The following is an 8479-nucleotide window of genomic DNA, read 5'->3' as shown; positions in this document are numbered from 1 at the left end:
ACCGGGCACTATATAAATTCCCGGGAATGTTACCCCCATTGAGAAATATTGATTATTTGAGAAAAATCTATGCATAGACTCTTGGGAATGCACGTCGGGGGACAGTCTAAGGACAATTCAGACTTGTCGGGTTGGCTGGATAACCGACAGATGAGCCTCATCAGCCATAGGACAGGCATGCATCATATGCATATTACTTGAATTACTTGCTTGTGCTCTAATTGGGTGTGCCTATCTGTATTTGCCATGCTAAATGTGTATTTGTTACCTGCAGTAGTTGTAACCTTCTTGTGTTTGCCTTTATCTGTTTATTTGTCTGCGAAAATGCATGATGGAATTGGAGGTATGGAGGAATGGCAGTATAGAACTTAGATTTAAGGTTAAGTTAAGTTAGGATTAAATATTTTAGGAAACCACCTTTTATGGCTTCTGTTTAATACTTTAAGCTCTACAATCTGAGTGTCGGCGTTCTAGGATTGCCTCTGGCATTCCCAGAACCTTATATATTATGTGTGTGGCACCTTTACCATACTGAGAACCTCCGGTTCTCATTCCATACTATGTTATTGATTTTCAGATGCAGGTCGGGAGCCATCTCGTTAGTCGTCTGGACTCTTAAAGCGGAGGGGTTACTGGATAGTGTTGTTGTATAGTTTTGCTGTACAGTGATGTATATATATGTACTTAGCTTTCTCTCCGCATACTTGTCCTTTTTGATCCTCTTAGAGGTTTATGGAGAGGCAGGATTGTGTGTATGTACTTTTGGGTTTTGGATATGTATGTATATATGTGTAAATATTCTCCGGCCAGTCTTGACTTCGCAGGCTGAGTTAGGAGCTTGTTATTTTGTATCTTTGGCACTCTATTCCTACTTCTGTTATCTTATGTTTGACAGTTACGGTTTTCTTAGCATGCAAGTTAACTCGTTCCTTGAGCGTTGCGCTTTTATCTCGCGATTTTTGTTTCCCCTATTCTTCAAGGCTCCTAGCATATTATAACTCTTCTGCTATTATATGTACTCATTTTATTTTAGAGGTCGTAATACCACACCACCTCTGTTTTACGACTTAAGCATAAAGCTTTGTGTGGTAGGGTGTTACATTATGGTATCAGAGCAGTTCGTTCCTATAGAGCCTGAAAGACGGACTGATTGTACTTCTGTGCATTCTCTGTATGTGTGTTTATGTGCTATTAGGATATCTGATTGATATATATGGCATAAACGTTTGTGAGCATGCATTTGGAACTTAAAGCATTAGACCTGCGATATTGAGACTGATCAACTTAATATCACTTGTTTGGTGTGTATAGGGACCAGATGTCGACTCGCGGACGCGGTCGCGGGCGAGGTAGAGGTAGGACAGGCACCGTTACTCCTGCTTCCATAGGGACTGATCCAGTAGACTTTATGGCTGCCCTGGGAAATATGGCTGCAGCTATGCAGGCAACAGCTGAGGCATTGGGTAATCATGGGAACAATAATGATGGAGACGGTCCTATGACACTTGCTACATTTCTGAAAGTTCGCCCTCCGACTTTTAGGGGAACCTCAAATCCCACTGATGCAGATAATTGGATTCAGGCTATGGAAAGGGCGTTACAGGCACAACAGGTTCCTGAAGAGCAATGGGTTGAATTTGGAACTTATCAGTTGCAAGGTGAAGCTCAGTATTGGTGACAGGGAACACGACGTATCCTGCAGCCTGATGGTGCTGCGATTCCTTGGGAGATTTTTCGGACAGAGTTCTATAAGAAATATTTTCCTAATTCAGCTAGAAATGCCAAGGAACTTGAATTAATGCAGTTAAAGCAGGGACAAATGACTATTGCTGAGTATACTAGCAAATTTGAGGAGTTATGTCGCTTTTCTCGTATCTGTCAAGATGCGCCTGAAGATTTTGCTGAATGGAAGTGTATTAAATATGAGGGAGGTCTTCGGAGCGATATTCTGAGCTTCGTTGCCCCAATGGAGATTAGGGTGTTTTCTGAATTGGTGAATAAGAGTAGGGTGGCTGAGGATTGTGTGAGGAAGGTGGCAGCAGAGAAAGGAAGTTTGAGGGTGCCTTTTCAGAGGCCTTCAGGGAGGAACTTTACTCCGAGAGGTAGGAATTTCAAGCGTGGAGGCTTTGTTCCGCAGCAGACTCAGGGTCACGGTAATTACAGAAGGCTGAATACTAATGCTAGTCAAGGAAAAAGGTTTGGGAAGCAGCCACAGCAAGATCTGAATTGTCAGAAGTGCGGAAAGTATCATCCTGGAGTTTCGTGCAGACTAGGACTTGGAGTGTGCTATTCCTGTGGACAGCCCGGGCATATAGCCAGTAATTGCCCTGAGAAGAAGAAGTATGAGACTGGTAGGGTGTAGCAGCCGGGGAGAGTATACACCACTTCTACCATTGGTGCTGAGGGATCTGAGACACTAATTTGAGGTAATTGTGAAATGGCTGGTAAAATCTTAAATGCTTTATTTGATTCAGGAGCGTCTCATTCATTTATTGCATTTGAAAAGGCCCATGAATTAGGATTGAGAATGGTGGTTTTAGGTTATGATTTGAAAGTATATAATGCTACTCATGAAGCTATGACGACTAGGATAGAATGTCCACAAGTTCCTTTTCGAGTGCAACAGCGTGAATTTGTGCATGATTTGATTTGTTTGCCTATGACTGGTCTTGATCTCATTTTGGGATTGGATTGGTTATCCAAGAATCATGTTTTGCTTGATTGTTCTGAGAAGTCAGTACAGTTTATGCCAGAAGGGTCAGAAGCACCGGTTGTGGTGAATAGTTACTATTTGAATTCTATGATAGTAAACTGTTCTGGAACTGAATGTCAGGGTATTATGTTATTAACTGCGGGAGTATCAGGTGATGATCAGAGTTTAGAGCAGATTCCTGTTGTATGTGAATTTCCAGATGTGTTTCCGGATGATATTAATGAATTTCCACCTAACCGGGAAGTGGAATTCGTAATTGAGTTGGTGCCTGGAGCCGGTCCGATTTCAATTACTCCTTATGGGATGTCACCTTTAGAAATGGCTGAACTGAAAGCTCAGCTGGAAGATCTGTTGGGTAAGCATTTTATCCGACCAAGTGTTTCTCCGTGGGGAGCGCCAGTGCTTCTGGTAAAGAAGAAGGACGGAAGTATGCGGTTGTGTGTCGATTATCGGCAATTGAATAAGATCACTGTGAAGAATAAATATCCGTTGCCTAGAATCGATGATCTAATGGATCAGTTACAAGGTGCCGGCGTGTTTTCTAAGATTAATCTGCGATCTGGTTATCACCAGATAAGGGTTAGAGACGAGGATATTCCGAAAACTGCTTTCAGGACGCGTTATGGTCATTATGAGTATACAGTGATGTCTTTTGGGTTAACTAATGCCCCGGCAGTATTTATGGATTATATGAACAGGATTTTCCGTCCGTATCTGGACAAGTTTGTTATTGTCTTCATTGATGATATTCTCGTTTATTCTAAGTCTGAAGAGGAACATGCTGATCACTTGCGAACTGTGCTGCAAATTCTGAGAGACAGGAAGTTATATGCTAAGTTATCTAAATGTGAGTTCTGGAAGAGTGAAGTGAAGTTTCTCGGCCACGTGGTGAGTAAGCAGGGGATAGCTGTGGATCCTGCTAAGGTGGAAGCAGTGATGAATTGGGAGCGACCAACTTCAGTGACAGAAATCAGGAGTTTCCTAGGTTTGGCGGGGTATTATCGCAGATTCATTATAGGATTTTCACAACTCGCCTTACCTTTAACTAAGTTGACTAGGAAGGATACACCTTTTATCTGGACTCCGGAATGTGAAGAGAGTTTCCAGGCATTGAAGCACAGGTTGACTACTGTACCTGTATTGGTATTACCTGAACCAAGTGAACCGTTTGAAGTGTATTGTGATGCATCTCTGAAAGGTTTGGGGTGTGTTCTGATGCAGCACCAGAATGTTGTAGCATACGCCTCACGGCAATTAAGGACGCATGAAATGAACTATCCGACACATGATTTGGAACTTGCTGCTGTTGTGTTTGCTTTAAAGATTTGGAGGCACTATCTCTATGGTGTTAAGTTTCATGTTTTCTCAGACCATAAGAGTTTGAAGTATCTTTTTTAGCAGAAAGAATTGAATATGTGTCAGAGGAGATGGATGGAACTTCTGAAAGATTATGATTTTGAATTGAATTATCATCCAGGAAAAGCGAACGTTGTGGCGGACGCTTTGAGTCGGAAGTCTTTATATGCAGCTTGGATGATGCTACGGGAGGAAGAGTTACTGAAGGCATTCCAAGGTTTGAATTTGGGAGTTAGAGAAGAATCTGGAATCCTGTGTTTGAGTCAGTTGCAAATTTCAAGTGATTTTAAATCAGAACTTCTGAGGGCTCATCGAGACAGTGAAGCGTTACGTAAGGTATTACCAGCAGTCGAACAGGGGAAACAGTGGAGAGTGTCAGAAGGTCAGGATGGTTTATGGAGATTCAAGAACCGGATTATTGTGCCAGATATTGGAGACATGCGACAGAGAATCTTAAAGGAAGCTCATAAGAGCGGGTTTTCAATTCACCCAGGGAGCACTAAAATGTATCAAGATCTGAAAGCGATGTTCTGGTGGCCAGGTATGAAGAATGATGTGGCATTGTATGTATCTAAATGTTTAACGTGTCAGAAGGTTAAGATTGAGCATCAGAGACCATCAGGGACCCTTCAGCCTTTAGAGATTCCACAATGGAAATGGGAGAGTATCACAATGGATTTTGTAATAGGTTTGCCTAGAACCCGATCTGGTTGTGACGCTATTTGGGTGGTTGTGGATCGACTAACAAAATCAGCTCACTTTCTTCCTATCCGAATAACTTGCACAATGGAGGAATTGGCTCAAATGTATATTAAAGAGATTGTCAGGTTGCATGGCGTGCCTTCTACCATTATATCTGATAGGGATCCTCGTTTCACATCAAGGTTCTGGGGAGCTTTTCAGCGTGCATTCGGGACTCAGTTAAGTTTGAGTACTGCATATCACCCTCAGACAGATGGTCAGTCAGAGAGAACTATTCAGACCTTGGAGGATATGCTAAGGGCTTGTGTTTTGGACCAGCCGGCGAGCTGGGATCGATATATGCCATTAGTGGAATTTGCTTATAATAATAGCTACCATGCGAGCATCGGAATGGCTCCATATGAAGCTCTGTATGGCAGAAAATGTCAATCTCCACTGTGTTGGTATGAAACTGGAGAAAGGAGTTTATTAGGGCCTGAGATGATAGCTGAAACGACTGAGCAGATAAAGAAGATTCGTAGTCGAATGCTTATAGCCCAAAGCCGCCAAAAGAGCTATGCTGACCAGAGGCGAAAGCCTTTGGAATTCGAAGAAGGAGAACATGTCTTTTTGAAAGTTACACCAACCACTGGAGTGGGAAGAGCTATTAAGACTAAGAAACTAAATCCCCGTTATATTGGATCGTTTGAGATCCTGAAGAGAATTGGGCCAGTGGCTTATAGAATTGCCTTACCGCTGTATCTTTCGAATTTGCACGATGTATTTCATGTATCACAGCTTCGGAAGTATACTCCTGATGTAAGTCATGTTTTAGAACCAGAACCAATCCAAGTAAGAGAAGATCTAACACTTCCAATAATTCCAGTGAGAATTGATGATACCAATATTAAACGATTACGCGGAAAGGAAGTATCATTGGTAAAAGTAGCTTGGAGTCGAGCTGGTATCAAGGAACATACTTGGGAGCTCGAATCAGATATGCGAAAGGACTATCCACTTCTCTTTTCAGGTAACTAGATTTGAATTTTGAGGGCAAAATTCTTTATTAGGTGGGTAGGATGTAAACCCCGGTTAAATTAGTAGATAATTAGTCAATAAATTAATTTTTAATAAGGAATATTAGAAACACGAATATTATATCAAATTAGGATAGAGCTCATCAAAACGAGAATTTTGACACCAATTTCGAAGAAATCGGTCCAAGATTGGATCGAACGGGCCGAACCGGTTGAACCGGGCCCAAGATTTGAAATTGTGAATACAAGAACTTGGAGGAAGTGGATTAGTTGAGTTTTGAGGGGCTGTCTTGGTTTTGAATAAATAACTTGGTCGTTACGTGAAAATTGGCTAAGGTATGGTTTAGGTTTCTTGCATTTAATATATAATGTTCTGTGAAAACTTAGGCTAGATGACCATTGGATAAGTTGGAATGCAGGTGTATGTTTAATGTTTAGTAATTTGTCGATGAATATATTTGGTTGAAGTTTATTGGATAATTAGTTTTTAATTTTGGATGGTGAATGTTGTTATGTTAATTTGGAGAGAATTGTGGTTGAATGTTATTGTTGATGAACATGGTTAGTTTGGTGCTTGTTGATTAACTAATGATTTGGTGAATTATTGATTTGAGGTATAACTATTGTGGAGGTTGTTGTGATAATGAGGTATTTTGTGTTAAAAGCCTAGGATTTATGAACTATGATTCTTAGTTGAATTTTGGGTTGTTGGATTTGAATATTGTATGAGTATAATTGTTTATCTGAGGTAGATTTATTGTGGTGACTGTTATGATGATGAGGAAGGGTATGTTGAATTGAAAAGAAAGTAGGTTTGGACCCGAAAAGGGTGGCAAAGTCCGAGTTTTAGAGGAGATGCTGCCGAAATTTTATAAAAAATTAGAGATTTTATTTAGATGATTATTTAAAAGAGATTTAGATTTAAAAGTTATATGGTTTGATTTTGAGTTATTAAGAAAGTGAGTATGTTTTAAGTTTGAAGTTTGATTCTTAGAAAAGAATGAATTATGTTTTGAATTGAAACTATTGATGGATGGAATGGGAGGTGATATAATGAAGGATAAGGATTGAATATGTTTAATGTATGATGATGAATGAGATGCAATTGAGAATGATGTGGATGTTGATGAATTATAATTGAATTATTTATATGGCTTATGAATTTGAATAATCTGAGATACGAGATTCCCTGGATTAAGTGCCGTGGCTTGCCACCACGTGTACCAGGTTGAAAACTCGATACTCTGTTGACCCTACGACGTAAGTGTGACCGGGCACTATATAAATTCCTGGGAATGTTACCCCCATTGAGAAATATTGATTATTTGAGAAAAATCTATGCATAGACTCTTGGGGATGCACGTCGGGGGACAGTCTAAGGACAATTCAAACTTGTCGGGTTGGCTGGATAACCGACAGATGAGCCTCATCAGCCATAGGACAGGCATGCATCATATGCATATTACTTGAATTACTTGCTTGTGCTCTAATTGGGTGTGCCTATATGTATTTGCCATGCTAAATGTGTATTTGTTACCTGCAGTAGTTGTAACCTTCTTGTGTTTGCCTTTATCTGTTTATTTGTCTGTGAAAATGCATGATGGAATTGGAGGTATGGAGGAATGGCAGTATAGAACTTAGATTTAAGGTTAAGTTAAGTTAGGATTAAATATTTTAGGAAACCACCTTTTATGGCTTCTGTTTAATACTTTAAGCTCTACAATCTGAGTGTCGGCATTCTAGGATTGCCTCTGGCATTCCCAGGACCTTATATATTATGTGTGTGGCACCTTTACCATACTGAGAACCTCCGGTTCTCATTCCATACTATGTTATTGATTTTCAGATGCAGGTCGGGAGCCATCTCGTTAGTCGTCTGGACTCTTAAAGCGGAGGGGTTACTGGATAGTGTTGTTGTATAGTTTTGCTGTACAGTGATGTATATATATGTACTTAGCTTTCTCTCCGCATAACTTGTCCTTTTTGATCCTCTTAGAGGTTTATGGAGAGGCAGGATTGTGTGTATGTACTTTTGGGTTTTGGATATGTATGTATATATGTGTAAATATTCTCCGGCCAGTCTTGACTTCGCAGGCTGAGTTAGGAGCTTGTTATTTTGTATCTTTGGCACTTTATTCCTACTTCTGTTATCTTATGTTTGACAGTTACGGTTTTCTTAGCATGCAAGTTAACTCGTTCCTTGAGCGTTGCGCTTTTATCTCGCGATTTTTATTTCCCCTATTCTTCAAGGCTCCTAGCATATTATAACTCTTCTGCTATTATATGTACTCATTTTATTTTAGAGGTCGTAATACCACATCACCTCTGTTTTACGACTTAAGCGTAAAGCTTTGTGTGGTAGGGTGTTACATTATGGTATCAGAGCAGTTCGTTCCTATAGAGCCTGAAAGACGGACTGATTGTACTTCTGTGCATTCTCTGTATGTGTGTTTATGTGCTATTAGGATATCTGATTGATATATATGGCATAAACGTTTGTGAGCATGCATTTGGAACTTAAAGCATTAGACCTGCGATATTGAGACTGATCAACTTAATATCACTTGTTTGGTGTGTATAGGGACCAGATGTCGACTCGCGGACGCGGTCGCGGGCGAGGTAGAGGTAGGACAGGCACCGTTACTCCTGCTTCCATAGGGACTGATCCAGTAGACTTTATGGCTGCCCTGGG

This window comes from Arachis ipaensis, chromosome B9 (assembly GCF_059453495.1).
Source record: "Arachis ipaensis isolate K30076 ecotype BB chromosome B9, ASM5945349v1, whole genome shotgun sequence".
NCBI classification, from domain to species: domain Eukaryota; kingdom Viridiplantae; phylum Streptophyta; class Magnoliopsida; order Fabales; family Fabaceae; genus Arachis; species Arachis ipaensis.
The sequence above is the reverse complement of the archived record's forward strand: the minus strand, read 5'-3'. Positions refer to the sequence as shown.